This window comes from Bos indicus, chromosome 19 (genome assembly GCF_029378745.1).
Source record: "Bos indicus isolate NIAB-ARS_2022 breed Sahiwal x Tharparkar chromosome 19, NIAB-ARS_B.indTharparkar_mat_pri_1.0, whole genome shotgun sequence".
In the NCBI taxonomy this organism is placed as follows: Eukaryota; Metazoa; Chordata; class Mammalia; order Artiodactyla; family Bovidae; genus Bos; species Bos indicus.
Window position 1 is genome coordinate 27,934,648 of NC_091778.1, and position 23,935 is coordinate 27,958,582.

At 44.0% G+C, this 23,935-nt stretch overlaps 1 long non-coding RNA gene across 7 annotated transcripts in view; it reads right to left on the reverse strand.

Moving 5' to 3' along the window:
• Window positions 1-23,935, reverse strand: part of LOC109574012 (uncharacterized) — a 148,911-nt gene that overhangs the window by 10,988 nt on the left and 113,988 nt on the right. For 4 of the 7 annotated variants that reach the window (XR_011561972.1, XR_002183026.2, XR_002183025.2 and 1 more), the window contains 2 exons: window positions 21,015-21,279; window positions 5,361-18,620 (listed from right to left, as the gene is read on the reverse strand). This is a non-coding gene — a long non-coding RNA (uncharacterized lncRNA). Of the gene's footprint in view, window positions 1-5,360; window positions 18,621-21,014; window positions 21,280-23,935 lie in introns of those variants that run through there. The other 3 variants (XR_011561970.1, XR_011561971.1, XR_011561969.1) reach the window with 2 other exon arrangements.

Below are 23,935 nucleotides of genomic sequence, written 5' to 3' on the forward strand. Positions count from 1 at the left end.
TCTTGCCACATTTGTTACATTCTGAATTCCTGTATGTGCCTATTTGGGTCTATTTCTTGACCTTGTGTTCTATTCCATTGATCGCCCTGTGCATGCTTATTTATTGCGGCTTTATGACATGTTCCAATATCCGGTAGAAAGAGTAGGTTATTAAATTGGTGTTAAGCAGGGTAGCAATGCCAGAGAATGTCAAACTGCTGCACAACTGCACCCATCTCACATGTTAGCAAAGTAATGCTCAAAATTCTCCAATCTAGGCTTCAACAGTACATGAACCAAGAACTTCCAGATGTTGGAATTAGAAGCTGGATTTAGAAAAGGCAGAGGAACCAGAGGTCAAATTGCCAACATCCGTTGGATCATCAAAAAAGGAAAATAATTCCAGAAAAACATCTACTTCTGCTTTATTGACTACGCCAAAGCCTTTGACCATGTGGATCACCACAAACTGGAAAATTCTTAAAGAGATGGGAATACCAGACTACCTAACACCTGCCTCCTGAGAAATCTGTGTGCAGGTCAAGAAGCAACAGTTAGAACTGGACACAAACCGGTTCCAAATTGGGAAAGGAGTACGTCAAGGCTGTATATTGTCACCCTTATGTTATGCTTATTTAACTTACATGCAGAGTACATCATGCAAAATGCCAGGCTGGTGAAGCACAAGCTGGAATCAAGATTGCCAGGAGAAATATCCATAACCTCAGATATGCAGATGACACCACCCTTGTGGTAGAAAGCCAAGAAGAACTAAAGAGCCTCTTGATGAAAGAAGAGAGTGAAAAAGCTGGATTAAAACTCAACATTCAAAAAACGAAGATCGAGGCATCCAGTCCCATCACGTCACGGGGAATAGACGGGGAAATAATGCAAACAGACTTTACTTTCTTGGACTCCAAAATCACTGCAGACGGTGACTGCAGCCATGAAATTAAAAGACACTTGCTCTTTGGAAGAAAAGCTATGACCAACCTAGACAGCATATTGAAAAGCAGAGACATTACTTTGCCGACAAAGGTCCACTTAGTCAAAGCTATGGTTTTTCCAGTAGTCATGTATGGATGTGAAAGTTGGACTATAAAGAAGTCTGAGCCCCGAAGAATTGATGTTTTTGAACTGTGGTGTTGGAGAAGACTCTTGAGAGTCCCCTGGACAGCAAGGAGATCAAACCAGTCAATCCTAAAAGAAATCAGTCCTGAATATTCTTTGGAAGGACTGATACTGAATCTCCAGTACTTTGGCCACCTGATGTGAAGAGCTGACTTACTAGAAAAGACCCTAATGCTGGGAAAGATTAAAGACAGGAGAAGGGGACAACAGGATGAGATGGTTGGATGGCATCACCTACTTGATGGACATGAGTTTGAGCAAGCTCCAGGAGTTGGTGATGGACAGGGAAGCCTGGCGTGCTGCAGTCCATAGAGTTGCAAAGAGTCGGACACAACTGAGTGACTGAACTGAGCTAAGCAGGGTAGCAGGCATTGGAGAAATCAGTAGTACATTATTCAAGATATTTCTCTAAAGGGATTCACAATCTGGCAATAGAACACTCTGAATAAGGGTTCCTCTAGGATAGCCAGCAGCTGGATATGTGGGGTTTGGAGCTGAGGAGGGGGGTGGGGGCTACTGAGAGATTTGGGGGGGGGGGCAAGTCACCCTGGGGACACAACTGGAGAAAAAAAGTGGGCTGCATATGGAACTCAGAACACCAACATTTTAGGGGCAAGAGGAGCCTTGAAGGGAACTTGGAGAAGGTGATGTCCTGGAAAATGAGAGAAGAGCTTCAAACAGGAGGGGGAAAACATGAGAGTCGATGGGACTTGTTAGTCATCAGCAGGTTTGGGCAAAGCAGTCTCAGAAGCATGGTGGGGGTGGATCTCAGGGATAGTTGGGAGGTGAAAAAAGGGGACAGTGAGATTCTGCTGGGAAGGAGATGAGAGAAAATAGGGCAGTGGGGGCCCTGGGGCGGGCAGACTCATGCCACCTCCGTCCACCCAGGGACTGTCCACTGTGAAGCCCACTGCCTGTCCCGCCCCACTCCTGTCCTCTGCACCATTCCATCTCTCAGGACGGCACTCCGCAACCCAGCCCGTGGTTCCTGCCACAACCTCCAGGGAGAAGGCACAGCTCCCCATGCAAGTCTCAGGCTCTGGCCACCCCTAACTGAGGTGGAAAGCTGACATGTTCTGAGGGGCTTTGGACATCCCTTGTAAAGTCACAGCTCCAGGGACTCCCTTGGCAGTCCAGTGATCAATGCTGCACTTCCACTGTAGGGAGTGAGGGTTCAATCCCTGATAAGGGCACTAAGATCCCACATACCATGTGGTGCAACCAAAAAACCCATCCCACCTGTCCCCATCTCCCATCATCCAGCCCTCCCTACTTCCCTACTCTCCACTCTAGCACTTATCACCATGTGACATATATGATCTATATGAATTTATATGGCCTTGTCTGCTCCCAATAGAATGTAAGCACCATCAGAGCAGAGACCATTTTGTTTCAGTCTGTCCACTGAAGTAACTGTGTCTCAGATTCCTGGTCTGAGGTGGGGGTTTGGCAACCATTGAACAAGTGAAGACAAGTGAATGAGTCACTGAGGCAGAATCTCTGCGGGGCCCTGGGAGTATCATGACATGGGTAACTGAGGTCCTCTCAGTCCTGTTGGAGCTGAAAGTGGGGTCCGAGCCAGCTTCACCCACAACTTGATACGCTCTGCAGGGGCCCATGAGGCTCCCTCCCCACTGATGGGTGTGTTTGTAGACAGAGAGTTCAGCAGAGTTTATCCTGTCAAGCTGAGGTTGCCAAGCTGTTCTTCCCTTGCTCGTCTGAAGAGGTCACCCAGCATTCAGCTTACACAGCGACTGTCCCTCTTAAAAGGCTGAAGGCAGTGTTGAATGAAGCTTGAGCTGGGCTATAGGGCCCCTGGGACTACTCTGCCCCTGCCAGCCAAGGGGACCTTTCCAGAGGCGGCTCTCAGAGCACTGGTCCTGCAGAGCCCACAGTGGCACCTCCCTGGCCTCTGTCTTCCCGGGGTTACACTGATCTCCTGCCCATGGGCCTGGTGCAGTCTCCCCGTTTCGGGCTCTAGCTGCCCAGGCCCATGTGGAGCTGCTTACTGATGCTGGATGTTGCACCTGCCCTGGTGTGTGTGTGAGTCATCTGCTCTGCTGGTGGCCACCCCATGGACTGTAGCCCGCCAGGCTCCTCTGCCTATGGGATTTCCCAGGCAAGAATACTGGAGTGAGTTGCCATGCCCTCCTCCAGGGGATGTTCCCCACCCAGGGATCGAACTGGGGGTTCCTGCATTGCAGGCGGATTGTTTACCATCTGAGCCACCAGGGCATGGTATCTTAATTCCCAGATCAGGGATTGAACCCATGCTCCCTGCAGTGGAAACTTGGAGTCTTAACCACTGGACCACCAGGGATGTCTGTTAAGCCACATTTTTGAGCCTCAAGACACCAAGAATCTACACCCATTTACATGTTGATCATTTAGTCGCTGTCAACCTGCCTGGAGGTTACTTGCTTTCATGTGTCACTCTCCACCCACCTTTCTCTCTCCATCCCACAAGTCGTTCACTCCCTCACTGCTTCCACAGCAGTAGTACACCTGTAACGTACCTCCTGGAGGCCACACATGATGCCACATGCTGCGGGAACACACATGAAAACTAGCCAGGCACTGCCTCCAAGGACAGCTCAGACTCCTGGGGAAGAGGAAGCTAAACAGAGGAGTAAAGGAAGAGGATCTGCGTGTGATGACAGAGCACAGTGGGAGCCCTGGAGGAGAGATGCTGGGTCCATGAAGGGGCAGGGAGGGTGGGGAGAACTATGAGTACCAGGGCTTTGGAGAGCAGTGCCCCTTGTCTGGGGACATTCGGGATAGAAGGTTGGGGAACTCCACCAATCCTAAGTGACTAGAACCAGGAGGAAGGATATTTCACAGTAAAATTTTAAAAAATTTCATAACTGTAGAAAAGTAAACAATAGCAGTACAGCAGACCCCATACACCTTTCACTTAGATTAACCAAATATTAACATTTTGCCACATTTACTTTTTCTGTATCTTGAACCCTTTGAGAGTAAGTTGTAATATCATGATACTGTCAGTACTCCCACACCTCTAAATATTGATACAGTATTTTGTAAGATTAAGGACGTTCTCTGACACAATCATGATATGATTATGTCAAGATATTTAATAATTCAGTTCAGTCACTCAATCATGTGCAACTCTTTGCCACCCCTTGAACTGTAGCACACCAGGCTTACCTGTCCAACTTCAACTCCCAGAGCTTGCTCAAACTCACGTCCTTCGAGTCAGTGAAGCCATCCAACCATTGACAATTACATTTAACAATTGAGAGAGTACTATTACCTAATGTGTGAGTGAGTGAGTGCGTGCCAAGTCACTTCAGTCATGTCTGACTCTTGGCGACCCCATAGACTGTACCCAGCCAGGCTCCTCTGTCCATGGGATTCTCTAGGCAAGAATACTGGAGTGGGTTGCCATGCCCTCCTCCAGGGAATTGTCCCAACCCAGGGATCAAACCCTTGTCTCTTATGTCTCCTGCGTTGGCACACTGGTCCTTTACCTAATAATATGCTGCCCATATTCGAAATTCAGTTGTCCCACTAGTTTCCAATATAGCTGTTTGTGAATTTCAGCTTTTTATGTCACTAAGTCATGGCACCCTTGCCCCATCTGTGAACTGAACTCTCTCCCTTGTCCTGTTCCTGAGTCTCCTCCCTTCCCTGACCTATATCCATACACATATAGGTCACCTATATGTGGTCATCATTCACAGCCCTTAGTTGAATCTCTGTAGCATGGGCCACCTCTGCTAACCCCTGCTTTGTTGTTAAAGCATTTGAGTCTACAATAGGATTTACTTCTCCCTTTCTCTCTGATCAAAAGCCTAAATAATCCCAACTAACAAGAGATTCATAACTTTCTACTAAAAAGTCTGTCAAACAAAAATGCCATACGTGTCAGACAAAGGCAAGGTCCAGGTTGTGGGCAGGACTGATAGACCATCAAGCTCCCGCCAACCATCTCTCTTTCATCTGCTCACACAGTCATGAAAGGTGAGGCTCCTGACTGCTGGAATGAGACGCACACACACATCCAACCTAGACTCACCACTTGCATCACTTCTTCAGCTTTCCCAGAACACGGAGGTTGGTGCTCAAAAACCCCTCTGAACTTCGCTGTGAGGCTGATTAGGTGATACAGCTGCTCTTGTGATAACACAGGAGGCATTCATATTTTGGTGGGATGAATGAAACATAAAACGGAAGGGATGGGGGAGCCAGGAATTGGACAGCAGGCGGGTGGAAAAGGAAGTCTGGGATTGGTGTGAGCCATTCCATTATTTTATTTCCCTTCCAGTTTTGTTGAGATATAACTTACATACAGCAGTGGATAAATTTCAGGTGGAGAGCATAGTGATCTGACTTTCATATATCATGAAATGATTATCACAGCAAGTTTAGTGAACACCGGTCATCTCATGTAGTTACAAAATTAAAGAAATGGAAACTAGCTTTCCTTGTGATGAGAACACTTAGGATTTACTCTTGAAAGTGAAAGTCACCCAGTCGTGTCAGACTCTTTGCGACCCCATGGACTATACAGTGTGGAATTCTCCAGGCCAGAATACTGGAGTGGGTAGCCTTTCCCTTCTCCAGGGGATCTTCCCAACCCAGGTATCAAACCCACGTCTCCCACGTTGCAGGCGGATTCTTTACCAGCTGAGCTACCAGGGGGATTTACTCTTAACTTTCATATATAATATACAGCAGTATTACTTATCATGTATGTCACATCCCTACTATTTAATCTTATAATGAAGTTTGTACTCTTTGACTGCCTTCATCCAGTTCCCACCTGCCTCAGTAACCACAAGTTTGATCTTTTTTCCTGTAAATTATTTTTGAAGTACAGTTGCTCTACAATACTATGATAGTTCCTGTTACACAACACAGTTATTTGATATTTGTATACATTTCAAACAGATCGCCATGATAAGACTAGTTCTAATATGTCACCATACAAAGTTATATAGATGTTGACTGTGTTTCCCACGCTGTACATTCCATACCTGTTACTCATTTTACTTTGCACCTGGAATTTGTACCTCTAAATCTTCCTCACCTATTTCTTTCCTTCCCTCATCCCTCTCCCCTCTGGTAACCACCTGTTTGTTCTTTGTATTTACAACTGTCTCTGCTTTGTTACAGATGTTATATATGAATTGTGGGCCCAATAGTCATGGTGCACAGGCTCAGCTGCCCCATGGCATGTGGGCTCTTCATATCTGGATCAGGGATCAAAGCCGTGTCCCCTGCATTCGCAGCTGGATTCTTAACCACTGGACCACCAGGGAAGTTCCTGTTTCGCTTTTCTTAATGTTGTCTCTTAGAGTCTTACGGCTCAAGTTACCTATATTGAATCTGAGATGTTTCTGAAATTTCACAGTCATATATTCATGATGTCATAGATGGGGTTGGGTGGTCCAAGCTTCTTAATCCTTCACTTTTAAATCCACACACTAAATTACTTCCAAAGTAAACCAACTAAACAACAACCAACATCTAATTTCTTTTAAAATTGTTTGCAAGATTTCACTGGAAAAAGTATCATGTTTCCACTGACACCATATCACTTGGAATTTCATTAGAAAAATTTCCAGCTGCCATTTCTTCTTCTGGGTTCTGGAGTTTGCAAAAAATGACATCTCCTTTTCCAATTCCCTGACCTAAGTCTCTCAGAAACGTCCTTTGTTTTTTAATACACTGTAGCCAAGTTAATTATATTATCACTTCCAAATAATAAAAACACCAATAACCTCATTCTGAGAACAACCATAGTTTGAGCCAATTTTACAAATAATTCTTGCTTCCAGTGGTTTGGATTATACCCAGAATATAACTGATCATACACACACACAGATTTTATCCATTAGATAGAGCCAGATAGAAATCTTGGAGAAGGCAATGGCACCCCACTCCAGTACTTTTGCCTGGAAAAATCCCATGGACAGAGCCTGGTGGGCTGCAGTCCATGGGATCGCTGAGAGTTGGACATGACTGAAGCAACTTAGCAGCAGCAGATAGAAATCTAACTTATTGAATTCTCTATATTTAGCTATTCCATTTTAAGACAAAATTAGGAAAACCAAAATAAAATGAATCTGTCTCACTTGCTGCTCTCCTTCTCTGTGGTATTTAATGTTCTATTCAATCTATTTCCGTAATGTGAAGTACTACTGCTTATTGATTTAGCCAATCCACCTATTGGTGCTTTTAATTTAAAATCATTTAAGAGTTTTCTACAAAGCATTTTTCTTTTATAATCACCTCTTAGACTTTACTCCCATATAAACACTTGGGATTTAAAAATCCCAGGTGGGCGTTCTGAAATTTAAAATGTCGTTTTCCTCAGCCACACCATCAGCTGGGTCCACATACACATGGAGGGCAACTAGACCCCACCATTCAATCAATGAGAGGAATATCTATTACAAAAAACACTTCAGATGTTTTTATAATTGTGGGGCTTCCTAGGGAGCTGACTCCTTATTTCCAAATTCAGACTGAAATTGAAGAAAGTGGAGAAAACCAGTAGACTATTCAGGTATGACCTAAATCAAATCCCTTATGTCTATACAGTGGAAGTGAGAAATAGATTAAAGGGACTAGATCTGAGAGACAGAGTGCCTGATGAACTATGGATGGAGGTTAGCGACATTGTACAGGAGACAGGAATCAAGACCATCCCCAAGAAAAAGAAATGCAAAAAAGCAAAATGGCTGTCTGAAGAGGCCTTACAAATAGCTGTGAAAAGAAGGGAAATGAAAAGCAAAGGAGAAAAGGAAAGATATACCCATTTGAATGCAGAGTTCCAAAGAATAGCAAGGTCAGATAAGAAAGCCTTCCTCAGCGATGAATGGAAAGAAATAGAGGAAAACAATAGAATGGGAAAGACTAGAGATCTATTCAAGAAAATTAGAGATACCAAGGGAATATTTCATGCAAAGATGGGCACTAGGACAGAAATAAGCAGAAGACATTAAGAAGAGGTGGCAAGAATACACAGAAGAACTGTACAAAAAAGATCTTCACGATCCAGATAATCACGATGGTGTGATCACTCACCTAGAGCCAGACATCCTGGAATGTGAAGTCAAGTGGGCCTTAGGGAGCATCACTATGAACAAAGCTAGTGGAGGTGATGGCATTCCAGTTGAGCTATTTCAAATCCTGAAAAATCATGCTGTGAAAGTGCTGTACTCAATATGCCAGCAAATTTGGAAAACTCAGCAGTGGCCACAGGACTGGAAAAGGTCAGTTTTCATTCCAACCCCAAAGAAAGGCAATGCCAAAGAATGCTCAAACTACCGCACAACTGCACTCATCTCACACGCTAGTAAAGTAATGCTTAAAATTCTCCAAGCCAGGCTTCAGCAATACGTGAATTATGAACTTCCAGTTGTTCAAGCTGGTTTTAGAAAAGGCAGAGGAACCAGAGATCAAATTGCCAACATCTGCTGGATCATGGAAAAAGCAAGAGAGTTCCAGAAAAACATCTATTTCTGCTTTACTGACTATGCCAAAGCCTTTGACTGTGTGGATCACAATCAACTGTGGAAAATTCTGAAAGAGATGGGAATACCAGACCACCTGATCTGCCTCTTGAGAAATCTGTATGCAGGTCAGGAAGCAACAGTTAGAACTGGACATGGAACAACAGACTGGTTCCAAATAGGAAAAGGAGTACGTCAAGGCTGTATATTGTCACTCTGCTTATTTAACTTATATGCAGAGTGCATCATGAGGAACGCTGGGCTGGAGGAAGCACAAGCTGGAATCAAGATTGCCGGGAAAAATATCAATAACCTCAGATATGCAGATGACACCACCCTTATGGCAGAAAGTGAAGAGGAACTAAAGAGCCTCTTGATGAAAGTGAAAGAGGAGAGTGAAAAAGTTGGCTTAAAGCTCAACATTCAGAAAACGAAGATCATGGCATCTGGTCCCATCACTTCGTGGGAAATAGATGGGGAAACAGTGGAAACAGTGGCTGACTTTATTTTTTTGGGCTCCACAATCACTGCAGATGGTGACTGCAGCCATGAAATTAAAAGACGCTTACTCCTTGGAAGGAAAGTTATGACCAACCTAGACAGCATATTAAAAAGCAGAGACATTACTTTGCCAACAAAGGTCAATCTAGTCAAGGCTATGGTTTTTCCTGTGGTCATGTATGGATGTGAGAGTTGGACTATAAAGAAAGCTGAGCACTGAAGAATTGATGCTTTTGAACTGTAGTGTTGGAGAAGACTCTTGAGAGTCCCTTGGACTGCAAGGAGATCCAACCAGTCCATCCTAAAGGAGATCAGCCCTGGGTGTTCATTGGAAGGACTGATGTTGAAGCTTAAACTCCAATACTTTGGCCACCTGATGGGAAGAGCTGACTCATTTGAAAAGACCCTGATGCTGGGAAAGATTGAGGGCAGGAGGCGAAGGGAGGATGAGATAGTTGGATTGGGCATCACCGACTTGATGGACATGGGTTTGGGTGAACTCCGGGAGTTGGTGATGGACAGGGAGGCCTGGTGTGCTGCAGTTCATGGGGTTGCAAAGAGTCGGACACGACTGAGTGACTAAACTGACCTGAACTAGGTGGCACTAGTAAAGAACCTGCCTGCCAACACAGGAGACATAAGAAACTCAGGTTGGATCCCTGGGTTGGGAAGATCCCCTAGAGGAGGATATTTGCAAAACACAGTTGGTCACAGTCCACCCTCTGACCACGAGTCACATCCCTTCCATGTGCTGGTGAAACCATGTAACTCAGATTGGGGTTTCAACCCATGAGCTGGGACTTGAACTCAGCCGAAACCCAGAGTGGGATTTGAACCTACAGTCTTTTAACTAAGACCACACCTGCTCTCAGGACTTAATGCAGCTGAGGTTCTTAATGTCTCATTGAAGAAAGAATTCAGTGAGAGACAAAGTGATAGGTAAGAAGTGGATTTATTTAAAGAAAAACACTCCACAGACAGTGTGAGTCATCTCACAAGGCAAGAGCAGCAGCCCCATGGTATTGGGTTGTCAGTTTTTATAGGAGTGGGTTATTTCATAGACTAATGAGTTGTAGTATTCTAGCTATTTTGGGGAAGGGGTGGGGATTTCCAGGAATTAGGCCAGACCCATTTTTTTTCCTGGGCTTCTCTGGTGGCTCCAGATGGTGAAGAATCTGCCTGCAGTGCAGGAGACCCGGGTTTGATCCCTGGGTTGGGAAGATCCCCTGGAGAAGGGAATGACAACCCACTCCAGTATTCTTGCCTGGAGAATTCCATGGACAAAGGAGCCTGGAAGACTACAGTCCATGGGGTCAAAAAGAGCCAGACATGACTGAGCAACTTCCACTTCACTCACTTGGAACTGTCATGGCACCTGTGGGTGTGTCATTTAGCTTGCTGATGTGTTACAGTGAGCCATACTGAGGCTCACAGTCTACTGGAAATCAACTCATCCGCCATCTTGGACCTATTTGGTTCTATCAGTTTCTGTTGTGTCCTTGGGCTTTGTCGTTCTTTTAAGGGCTGTGCCCTGACCCCTTCCCTCCTGATTCACAGGTACACGCAGTACCTCCCTCAAGCTGCATCTCATTTATGGTGTCTAAGCTATGGTTTTTCCATTAGTCATGTATGGATGAGAGAGTTGGACCATAAGGAAGGTTGAGAGCTGAAGAACTGATGCTTTCAAATTGTGGTGCTGGAGAAGACTCTTGAGAGTCCCTTGGATGGCAAGGAGATCAAACCAGTCAGTCGTAAAGGAAATCAACCCTGCATATTCATTGGAAGCACTGATGCTGAAGCTCCAATATTTTGGCCACCTGATGTGAAGAGCCAACTCATTGGAAAAGACCCTGATGGTGGGAAAGATTGAAGATCGAAGGCAGGAGAAGAAGGGGATGACAGAAGATGAGATGAGTTTGAGCAAACTCTGAGAGTTAGTGAAAGACAGGGAACCCTGGCGTGCTGCAGTCCATGGGGTTGCAGAGTCGGACATGACTGAGCAACTGAACAACAGTGGCCTCGGCTTATAGCCCAGGGTCTCATCCAGGTGTGGAGGAAGGGTTTGGGTGTGGTTTCTCAGGTATAGCTACTTAATTAGGGCTCAGTTCTATTTCCTGCAAGTCCATTGTGGCTCTTGGCATTGTCCCTAGGATCTTTGTTTCCTCTTCTAAGTCCTCTTTCCTTTTCTGTACAGTAGCCTCTGTTTGCAGGTGAGTAGTTTTCTTAGCCTAATCCTAGCCTATAGCATTTCTGGGTCCAAATTCTTTTTTCTGTTTGTATTGTTCCTTTCCGTTCTAGTGCATAAAATTTAAAAAAAGAAACACAAAACTTGTGGGTATTACATGCAATTATAATCCAATTTGTCAGACAAAAGCCATACACAAATCTCTTCCTGATAATTCCGGCTCTAGTATTTGCCCTTACAATTCTTAGAAACCTATTGTCCTATTGGAGAAGTTTTTCCAGCCATACCCTTATTATCTGTAAAAGGCTTTTATTTGAAACACCACCTTAAATTTTCATGAGGCTTTAACAAAAATCTTCTATTACATTTTTGGCTTAATCTTTAGAAAATGTTTTCCTGAGAAACACCCTGGATTTGACCTCTGCCTATGAGCCACTTCTTAATTTTCGCATTGCTAATCATCTAGAGTGGCTAAGAAATGGCTTTATTTCTGAACTCAGCAAATCCTGAATCATTCACATATAATATTTGATCTTTTAACTTCACTCTCGTATTTTTAATCTCAGGTAGCAAGAAGTCAAGTGGTACTTCCAACATTTTGCCTAGAAATTTCCTCAGCCAATTGAGCTACTTAGCTACATTTCCCACTTTTCATCTAATACAGGGGACAACAATGCACTACTTCATAAAGATACTACACATATAACAAAGTTTCCCTTGCATACATCATTCTTTTCTTCTAGTTTCCAGTAACATTTTTATTTTCTTGATGTCCCTACCAATATCCTCCTTAAAGTACTTTAGACTTCCACTCAACATCTGACTGTAAAGCCAGTGCCACACCTTTCAGGTTTTTGTTTCAGCAGCACCCCACTCACAGTCCCAAAATCTGTTCTGGGTGCCTCTTGCTAGGAACAAATCACCCCAAAACTTGGAGACTTACAAGACAGACAATTTTATCATCTCTAATGGTTCTGAGGGTCACCAGAGCTAGGTAGGTCTCACCTGGAATCTCATGTGACTACAGTCAGGCTGTGACTGGAACTGGAGTTGTCTTGAAGGCTTCCTTAGGCAGACATTCGTCTCTGATGCTTGTTATTAGTTGGAACACCTACATGTGGTCTCGCCGTGTAGCTTGGGCTTCCTCACAACATGGTAGCTGGGCTCCAAGAGAATAAGGTGGAGGGGATGCATGAAATTTTTATGACCTAGCCTTGGGAGTCAGAGAACATCATTTCTATTGTACTCTCTTGGTCGAGGCTGTCACCAGGGTCCACTCAAAAGCAAGGTGACTGAACATAGAGAGCATCTCTCAATGGGAAGAAAGCAGTAAGGCAGTCATGTTTGGAAAATACAATCCGTCTTAATGTCCCAGGTTAAGTTTTAATCACAAGTGCCATTCTTGCTACAATAGAAACCAGGGGGCAGCTGTATACCTAGCTTATTTGACACCCAAAACAGATAAGCATATTAAAAATTATGTTTTAGTAGTCATGATGTGAAAATAATTATAATAATCATGGCTAGAAAATGGAAGATAGTGAAGCATTTCTTTTATTGAACTTAAGTCTGTATCATGTGAGTAAAAGTTTTAAGTGAATTTAAAAATTATAAAAATACAATTATATAAATTATAAATATAAATTTTATTATTTAATATAATGTAAACTATATATAAAATTATATAAATAGTAGAAAAGTTATGGATTCCTACTTTTTTAAAAAATTCATCTCTTCTTTGCCATTTGATTTTTTTCTATGTAAATACCTATTTTCTTAACATTTTGCTGTTGGATAGTTATTGACCTTCTCCACAATTTCTGTGGCCTGTCCTCAACACTTTAGAGCTTGGTGCTTCACTATGAGTTGCTTAAGGTTAATTCCAGTTGATTGCAACTACTTTTGCACCTGATTAATTACATTACCTTCACAGCAGAAAAAAGGTAAGTCAGGATAGAAAAACTGCATACAGCTGAGGGCACCATCTCGGCCAATTCTCTTTAAAAAATTGATTTGGCTGCACTGGATCTCAGTTGTAGGCAGCATGAGGGATCTTTAGTTGTGACGTTGATCTAGTTCCCTCATCAGGGATCACACCTTGCCCCTACTCCTGCCCTAGGAGTGGGGAGTCTTAGCCGCTGGACCACCAGGGAAGTCCTAGCACTGATCCTCTTGTGTCTGCAGTTTTAAAAAATGCAAGTGTACTTCAGAGATTTAAGTTGAAAAAAAATCATCTTTGCTGTTTGCACAGGTTAACTATAGACTCTACTCATTAAAAGACTAATAAGGGAATATTACGAACAGTACCACCACATATCTGACAGCTCAGATGAAATGGACTAACTACTTGAAAGATGTGTGTGTGTTAAGTTGGTTTAGTCATGTCTGACTCTTTGCAACTCCATGGATGTGGCCTGCCAGGCTCCTCTGTCCACGGGGATTCTCCAGGCAAGAACACTGGAGTGGGTTGCCATTTCCTTCTCCAATGCATGAAAGTGAAAAGTGAAAGTGAAGTCGCTCAGTCGTGTCCGACTCTGTTGGACCCCATAGACAGCAGCCCACCAGGCTCCTCCGTCCACGGGATTTTCCAGGCAAGAGTACTGGAGTGGGTTGCCATTGCCTTCTCCAGGGAAGCCCTATAATTCAACACAATTCTCACTCTTATCTACCTGGAGATAGCACCAGATCTCACATGTTAAGAGTTCAGTCTTGGACTTTCTGGGTGGTGCAGTGGGTAAGAATCTGCCTGCTAATGCAGGGTTCAATCCCTGGTCCAGGAATATCCTACATGCCTCAGAGCAACTAAGCCCATGGAGCACAGATTCTGAGCATGCATGCCACAGCTACCGAAGCCGATGAACCCTAAGGTCCACAAGCTGCGACTACTGAGCCTGTGCTCCTCAACAAGAGAAACCACCACAGTGAGAAGCCTGAGCATCACAACAAAGAGTAATTTCTGCTCACTGCAATGAAAAATAAATATTGAAAAAGAAAGGTTCAGTTTTTTTCTTTTTTGGCCACACTGCACGGCTTGTGGGATCTTAGTTTCCTGACCAAGGATTGAACCCAGATGCCCCATAGCGGTGAAAGCACAGAGTCCTAACCACTGGACCACCAGGGAAGTCCACAAAGTTCAGTCTTACATGACTGCCTCTCCCTTCCTTGGCCCCCACGCATGCACACATGAGCACACGTGCACACATGTCAGATGCCAACTGTGAGTCCAAATTATCAACTGTGCTTCTAACCAACTGGCTAAAGATGGGAGGTTCCAGCAAACCGCTGCTGCCCGCCCCCGCCCCCCCGCAAGTTGGGTTCAATTAACTTGCTAGAGAGCCTCATAGAACTCAGAGCAACATCTTCCTTACTAGACCACTGGTCTGTTGTAAAAAGACGTAACTCGGGAATAGCTAGATAGAAGAGATGCATAGGGGAAGGTATGAGGAAGGGCTCAGAGCTCCCAGGCTCACTCTGAGGGTAACACTCCCCCTAAATCTTCATGTGCTCACTAACACAGACACTCAATCATTATGGGTTTTTATGGAGGCTTACATACATTGTCATGGGGCTTCCAAGGTGGCACTAGCAGTAAAGAGACCGCCTGACAATGCAGGAGATATAAGAGACGCAGGTTCGACCCCTGGGTCTGGAAGATCCCCTGGAGGAAGAAATGGCAACCCACTTCAGTATTCTTGCCTGGAGAATCCCATGGATGGAGGAGCCTGGTGGGCTGTGGTCCATGGGGTCACAAAGAGTCAGACACAACTGAGCGACTGACACACATACACATCATTACGAAGCAGAGTTCCTCAAAAAACCAAGTTCCTCACCCGAATTTCTGATTAACCTTTCTATGCAAAGCTTTACTCATTTTCTTGACCCATACACGATCCCCCTCAAGATTGAGCAGGATCAGAGAAAAGGGGGGATTGTGACTGAGCAGGACCCTATGAGGGCTTCCCAGGACAGATCCCCACTCTCCTGCCCACCACCTGCCTTGTTTGTAGAAAGCCTTTAGCCTTGGAGGCCTTCCCAGAGCTCGAAAGAACAAATTTAATGGGAAGAGAGAAAAATGCAGAAACAAAGGAAAACAGTTAAGCAAACGAAATAACACTAGCTTACCCATTAAACAAAGTCAAAGACCTTTAGTACCTCCTCAAGGGCTACAGGAAATATTCCTCAAGGGCTGCAGGAAGTATTCTGAGTCATATCCCTTGAGCTGTTTTGCAAATGCTGAAATCCCACCAGGTGAAAGTAGTTGACTGGATGCTGACCACAAGCACGTAGACCCCAGATAGGTTGGAACCAGAAATTTGATGATGCTGACCCCCAATTCCCTCACCACCAACCAGTCAGAAGAATGTCCACAAGCTGACCATGCACTCCACAACCCTCCCCACTGCATCTTCAAAAACCGTTCTTTTGAGTACTAGCTGCCTAGAGAACTTGCTTGGCTTTAGAGCAAACGCTGCACTTTCCTTCACTACAACCCTGTGTCAGTAGAGTGACTTTATTGCACCCAGGTGAGCAGACCCAAGTTTGGTTTGGTAACAGTCACAGTTGATTAAATCATTAGCTTTTGGTGATTGATCCAACCTCCAGCCCCTCTCCTCTCCCCAAAGGTCAGGTCGATTGGATGGAAATTCCAACCATCTAATTACTTAGTCACCTTCTCTAGCGCCCAGCTCCCATCCTTAGGTCCTTTCCCAAAAGTCACTTTATTGACAGTAAAAACACCTTATTGCTCTTATCATTTAGGAAATTCCAAGCATTCTAGGAGCTCTGTGCCAGAAATGGGGATGAAGACCAAATACATATTTATTAAAATCACATTAATATATCTATTAAATAAATTGAATTTATTGTTAAAAACCTTCCAGCAATAAAAACTCCAGGTCCAGAGAGCTTTGCTACCAGACATTTGGGGGTGAAATAATACCAGTTCTACACAAAATCTTCTGGGAACCACAAGAGAGAAGACTCCCCAGTTCATTCGATGGAGCCAGTGTTACTGAATCACTAAAGGTAAAGTGCTGAACCAGGTTCGTTTATCTGATGCACAGCCAGCCAAACGCCGAGATGCCGAGGTTTGTGGTAGAGGTAGGATTTATTCACAGAGCAATCAAATGAAGAGAACAAATCTCAGCTCTACCTTCCTCAACGCGAGAGGCTTGGGGTATTTATAAGATGCAGCTGGGAGTGGGGAGCATGGGGAGCATAAGGAGCATGGAGAAAGGGGATGGAGATAAGCAAATATTCAACAAGCACCATTCTGCACAGCTAACCTCAGGCTTCTTCATGGGATGCATGTCCCAAGAGTGGCAGCAGCTCCAGAGAGTGGCAGCATAGCATGTTCTGAGGCTGAAGCTCCGGGCCTTCTGACCTCAAAAGGTTGCTGGATATGCGCATGTGCCCAGTTGGTCTGTAGGTACTTCCTACCAGTCGTTACCAGCTCTAGCTTGAACTGGAAACAGCTGACTCCAAGTTTCTGAAAAACAACTTGGGCAAACACTTTATTGTTTAGGCTACGTGATGCTTGGAGGACACGCAAGTTTTTGCAGAACCAAAGCAAGCCTACTGTATAGCTCAGGGAACTCTAGTCAAAGCTCTTTGGTGACCTAAATGGAAAGGAAATCCATAAAAGAGGGGATATATGTATATGTATAGCTGCTTCACCTTGCTGTACAGCAGAAACTAACACAACATTGTAAAACAACCATACTCCAATAACAATGAGTAATAGAAAGAAGATGTGCCAGAACACCATTTCCATATGCAATCACATGCAAAAAAAAAAATCACCCTTGGCCCATTCCTCACACTTCATACAAAAATTAACATGGAATGGGTCACGGACCTAAATGCAAAATGTGAAAAAATGGGGATTCCCTGGTGGTCCAGTGGTTAGGACTCAGCGCTTTCACCACCATGATCCCTGGTCAAGGAAATAAGATTCTGCAAGCTGTGCAGCCAAAAACAAAAAAAGGGAAAAAGTAAAACTTCGAGAAGAAAGCACAGTAGAGAATCTTTATGACCTTTTGTTATGCATGCTGCTGCTGCTGCTAAGTCACTTCAGTCGTGTCCGACTCTGTGCGACCCCATAGACGGCAGCCCACCAGGCTCCCCCATCCATGGGATTCTCCAGGCAAGAACACGAGTGGGTTGCCATTTCCTTCTCCAATGCACGAAAGCATAGGAAAACACAATTCATAAAAGAGAAGTGTATCTCATTATAATCGAAAACTTCTGCTCTGCTGAAAACACCGATAAGAGATGAAAAGATATCCTCACTTCCTGAGACCTTGCCTGTTGAGAGAAAGTATTTGCCAATCACATATCTTAGAAAGGTCTTATATATAGAATATATAAAACACTTTCAAAACAATGAGAAGCAACACAATAAAAAAGTGGGCAGAAGATACTTCCCCAAGAAAGATAAACAAGGCTCAAAGAAGGACATGAACAGATGCTCATAGTCATTCAGTTCAGTTCAGTCGCTCAGTCATGTCTGACTCTTTGCGACCCCATGAATCGCAGCATGCCAGGCCTCCCTGTCCATCACCAACTCCTGGAGTTCACCCAACTCATGTCCATAGAGTTGATGATGCCATCCAGCCATCTCATCCTCTGTCGTCCCCTTCTCCTCCTGCCCCCAATCCCTCCCAGCATCAGAGTCTTTTCCAATGAGTCAACTCTTTGCATGAGGTGGCCAAAGTACTGGAGTTTCAGCCTTAACATCATTCCTTCCAAAGAAATCCCAGGGCTGATCTCCTTCAGAATGGACTGGTTGGATCTCCTTGCAGTCCAAGGGACTCTCAAGAGTCTTCTCCAACACCACAGTTCAAAAGCATCAATTCTTCGGCACTCAGCCTTCTTCACAGTCCAACTCTCACATCCATACATGACCACAGGAAAAACCATAGCCTTGACTAGACAGACCTTTGTTGGCAAAGTAATGTTTCTGCTTTTGAATATGCTATCTAGGTTGTTCATAACTTTTCTTCCAAGGAGTAAGCGTCTTTTAATTTCATGGCTGCAGTCACCATCTTCAGTGATTTTGGAGCCCCCAAAAATAAAGTCTGACACTGTTTCTACTGTTTCCCCATCTATTTGCCATGAAGTGATGGGACCAGATGCCGTGATCTTCGTTTTCTGAATGTTGAGCTTTAAGCCAACTTTTTCACTCTCCTCTTTCACTTTCATCAAGAGGCTTTTTAGTTCCTCTTCACTTTCTGCCATAAGGGTGGGGTCATCTGCATATCTGAGGTTATTGATATTTCTCTGGGCAATCTTGATTCCAGCTTGTGCTTCTTCCATCCCAGCGTTTCTCATGATGTACTCTGCATAGAAGTTAAATCAGCAAAGTGTAAACTAAAACCATGATGGAATACTTCTATATACCTACTGGGATGGCCAACACTCCCCGCCACCAGTCACCCATCTCTGCCAGCTGTACTGGCGAGGATGTAACGCAACTGGAACCCTCCTCAAAAAAAAAAAAAAAAAAAAAAAAATCAGAAACTGGAACTGCTTGTGAGAGACTGCTGCTGCTGCTCCTGCTGAGTCACTTCAGTCATGTCCAACTCTCTGCAACCCCATAGACGGCAGCCCACCAGCCCACTAGGCTCCCCCATCCCTGGGATTCTCCAGGCAAGAACACTGAGTGGGTTCCCATTTCTTTCTCCAATGCACGAAAGTGAAAAGTGAAAGTGAAGTCGTGTCCGACTCTTTGCGACCCCATCAACTGTGGCCCACCAGGCTCCTCCATCCATGGGATTTTTTCAGGCAACAGTACTGGAGTGGGGTGCCACTACCTTCTTCTAGTGAGAGACTGAATCAACATAAACGCAATGACCAGAATTGTATAAAGAAACAGAGCCATGACCTACAACCTCTGAAGCAACCAGCCAGAGAAGTCAAACCACAACCTCTGTAGCAATTGGACCCAAACGGTCAAGACTTGGTCAGTAACTGCCAGCTTCCCTATTTTGCCCCTGTTTCCAATTTCAGATGAACCAGAGAAAGACATACTTGCTCCCCTAACCAATCACATAGGATGCCCCGCTTCTATTCAACTCGCCTACATTCTTTCCATGCTAACAGCTTCCAATCAGGAAATACCTGAAATCTTCCCTTTTTTCCTACCGTAAAGCTTTTGAACTACCCTGCTTGCCAAACGCGAGTGATAACAGCTGGTTCCCCTGCTATATAGTAAGCTCTGAGTAAACAGCCTGTTTGTTCTCATTTGGGCAATCTTTGTTTATTTCCTCATTGGTGGCAATGCAAAGTGATAACCACTATTTGTAACTGTTGGGGGGTTTCTTATAAAGTTAAACACACACTTACCATATGATCCAGCAATCTCACTCCTAGGTATTTATCCATGAGGAAATGAGTTCCCATGTGCAAACCTTTATAGTAGTCTTATTTAAAATCACCCATAATATAAACAACCCAATGTTCTTCAAGTGGATAATGGAACCCTGTTTCAGCAAAGAAACAGAGTAGAGGATGATAATTTCAAGCACATCATAAGTTTCCTGGAAAAAAAAAACCCACTCTGCTAAGGAATGGGATGTCTACAGAGGCTGGTGAATGCCAGATGTTGAGGTCTTCTGCCACTAATTATTTCTGGCGCATTTCTTTGGCCCCAGTGGCTCTAAGTTCACATAAAGCTTCCTGTTGAAACATCCAATTCGAGATTGTACATTCATTCTCTGAAAACTATATGGGTGATTTTAAAGTAATTAACACAACTTCCCTTTATCTTTGAAGTGGATTCCCTGGGACCATAGAGGGTTCTGTGGAATTAGCATCAGTATCCTGGCATCAACCATCTAAGAGTTGGCAGTAGTGGGGAGGGTGTACTCTTTGCTCAGGATCAACGTGTAGCTGGTCACATACAGCACCTTAGTTCATTTTGTTGTGTGTGTGTGTTTACACCACCTTAGTTCAAACTATCCTGGATAGGTCCTCAAAATGTAGCATGATGATCATTTAGGAACACCCCTATTCCTTACATTCTAGAGGAAATCTCCTCATACCTCAAATTTTCAAGGCCTAGAGAAATCCAAAAGGTTCCCTAAATTTCTGTGGACATCTTCCACAGAAGACTCAGTTTCGTCTCAGTATAACTCTGGCCTCTGACCCCAACTCCCAGCATGGGGATGGCTCCTGAACAAACTTAGATGCAAAATTCAGTTTACATCAGATCACATCACATCAAGTATTTCAGAACATTTATAGAAGGTCCAGAAGGTTTACTAGAGGAACCACATCACGCAGCACAGAATACTCAGCAATCTCTTTGGCCTTCTGTCCCCTCCTACCTTTCTCCCATGACTGTTAGGAGCAATATTTATAATCAGTTAAGTTACATAGCTGGGTCCCACTTCGATGTAATACTTGTAAAATACAATGGAAACATAGGTTAAGGTCCTGATACTTTCTTCCACAATTTCAGCTGGCCCTACTCTACTTGAGCCTTAGTTTTGGATTTCTGAGCCACAAAGCCTGGGATTGGAAAAGACTCCCATGCATAGATAATGGCTGCGGGAAAAGACAAGCTGTGCTGTCCCTTTGATTGTGGCCAATGTGTCACCTGTTGACTGTTTGCCCTAAAACCCTGCTTAGCCCCTGTCTGCATTATCTCAGGTGGGTGACCCTTCTTCCTGTGTATGTGTGTTAGTTGTTCAGTTGTGTCCAAATCTGAGACCCCATGGACAATAGCTCACCAGGCTCCTCTGTTCATGGAATTCTCCAGGCAAGAATACTAGATCAGGTTGCTGTTTCCTTCTCCAGGGGATCTTCCCAACACAGGGACTGAACCCAGGTCTCCATCATTGCAGGCAGACTCTTTACCATCTGAGCCACCAGAGAAGCCCATCCTTCTTACTACATCCATGTTATTTGTTAACGCTTCGCTGATTGATCAGTTTTCTAATAGCACTTCCATGGACTTGGTTCAGTCTTCTCTTTTTCAACACTTGGAGTTTCATTCTGCAACCAAAGGGATAAACAAGGTTGGTAACTGGTACTAATAAGGGAGAAATAGCTGAGTAAGGGGCTTCCCGGGTAGCTCAACTGGTAAAGAATCCGTCTGCAATGCAGGACATGCAGAAGACATCTTTTAGGACCTAGCTTCAGAAGTCATATGCCATCACTTCCACCATACTCTATTGGTTACAAAGACCAACTCTGATACAATTTGGGAGGAGACTATGCAAAGGCACGAATACCATGAGGTATGGGTCCCTGGGGGCTGCTCTGGAACCCGGCTACCACTGTATGCCCTCTGGCCCCCAATAATTCATATTCTTCCCACATGCCAAATACACCCATCCCCTCTCAAGGCACCCCAAAATCTAATCTCATTATTGTATCAGCCAGAAGTCCAGTGATGTGAAAGTCACTCAGTTGTGTCCAACTCTCTGCAACCCCATGGACTATACAGTCCATGGAATTCTCCAGGCCAGAATACTGGAGCAGGTACCGTTTCCTTTCTCCAGGGGATTTTCCTAATCCAGGGATTGAACCCAGGTCTCCCACATTGTGGGCGGATCGTTTACCAGCTGAGCCACAAGGGAAGCTCAGGAATCCTGGAGTGGGTAGCCTATCCCTTCTCCAGGGTATCTTCCCACCCCAGGAATCGAACCGGCGTCTTACTGCATTGCACACAGATTCTTTACCAACTGAGCTATCAGGGAAGCCCTGAATTCCAGAATTCCATCATCTAAATCAGGTTCAGGCATGGATGAGGGTTCTCAAGTATATATCCTTAAGCATTGTTTCTCCAGTGAAATTCCTCTCCTTCTGAAGATCTGTGAACTAAAGAGGAAGTCAACTGCCTCCCCACCTCCCCATCCCCTATACGAGGGTGGAAAAGGCATAGGGTAACCTAGTCATATGCAGAGTACATCATGAGAAACACTGGGCTGGAAGAAGCACAAGCTGGAATCAAGATTGCCCAGAGAAATATCAATAACCTCAGATATGCAGATGACACCACCCTTATGGCAGAAAGTGAAGAGGAACTAAAAAGCCTCTTGATGAAAGTGAAAGAGGAGAGTGAAAAAGTTGGCTTAAAGCTCAACATTCAGAAAATGAAGATCATGGCATCTGGCCCATCACTTCGTGGCAAATAGATGGGGAAACAGTGGAAACAATGTCAGACTTTATTTTTTTGGACTCCAAAATCACTGAAGATGGTGACTGCAGCCATGAAATTAAAAGACGCTTACTCCTTTGAAGGAAAGTTATGAACAACCTAGATAGCATATTGAAAAGCAGAGACATTACTTTGCCAACAAAGGTCTGTCTAGTCAAGGCTATGGTTTTTCCTGTGGTCATGTATGGATGTGAGAGTTGGACTGTGAAGAAAGCTGAGTGCCAAAGAATTGATGCTTTTGAACTGTGGTGTTGGAGAAGACTCTTGAGAATCCCTTGGACTGCAAGGAGATCCAACCAGTCCATTCTAAAGGAGATGAGTCCTGGGTGTTCTTTGGAAGAACTAATGCTAAAGCTGAAACTCCAATACTTTGGTCACCTCATGTGAAGAGTTGACTCACTGGAAAAGACTCTGATGCTGGGAGGGATTGTGGGCAGGAGGAGAAGGGGACAACAGAGGATGAGATGGCTGGATGGCATCACTGACTCGATGGACATGAGTTTGGGTGAACTCCGGGAGTTGGTGATGGACAGGGAGGCCTGCCGTGCTGCAATTCATGGGGTCGCAAAGAGTTGGACACGACTGAGCGACTGAACTGAACTGAACTGAACTGAACCTAGTCATTCCTATTCAAAGGGGGAGGGAAGGATCTCTCTGGTGGTCCAGTGGTTAAGATATCCTTGATCAGGCAATTAGATTCCACATGCAGCAACTAAGTTCATTTTTAAAATTCTAAAAAGAAAAACAAAACAAAAAACCAAAAGTAGGGAAAATGTCCTGGGTTTGCTTTATTCTTTTTAGCTGCGCTGTGCTGCATGTGGGATCTTAGTTCTCACCATCTCTGCAGTTGAAGTTCGGAGTCCAAACCACTGGACCGCCAGGGAAGTCCCTCAATCACACTTTTAATCTGCAAGAAAAGTATTATGTTCGTGCTATTGCTACAGGTAATGACTTTTATCCACTATATTTCAATTTTTCTGAATTTCCTTTAGAAAAGAAAACTTGAACTTCAGTTTTGGGGCTTCCCTTATAGCCACACTTGATTATAGTTACTGCTTTTATGATAGCATTTCTCTTATAGCCTTGAATCTTGTTCAAGATTAAATTTTTGAGATTATGAAAATAACTAATGCTTCTCTAAACATTTGAAAAATTCTAAGGTATGTAAAAAATGAAAGTCTCTTCTCCACCTTTTCCCACTCCATAGAAATAATCCTTGCTAATATTTTCATGTCCACCCTTTCAGCTATTTTTCTATGCTTATTGTGGACACATATTATGCTCATCGTTGACAGAGTTTTTAAAGTTTGAGGAAAATGTTTGTCCTTGAAGAGGACACCCCACAAATATCCGTATTTTGCTTAATGCCTGACTTACTAAACATATATCTATAAACAGAACTTTGAAAAATACATTTAATTTTTTAATTTATTTTTTTATTGAAGGATAATTGCTTTACAGAATTTTGTTGTTTTCTGTTAAACCTCA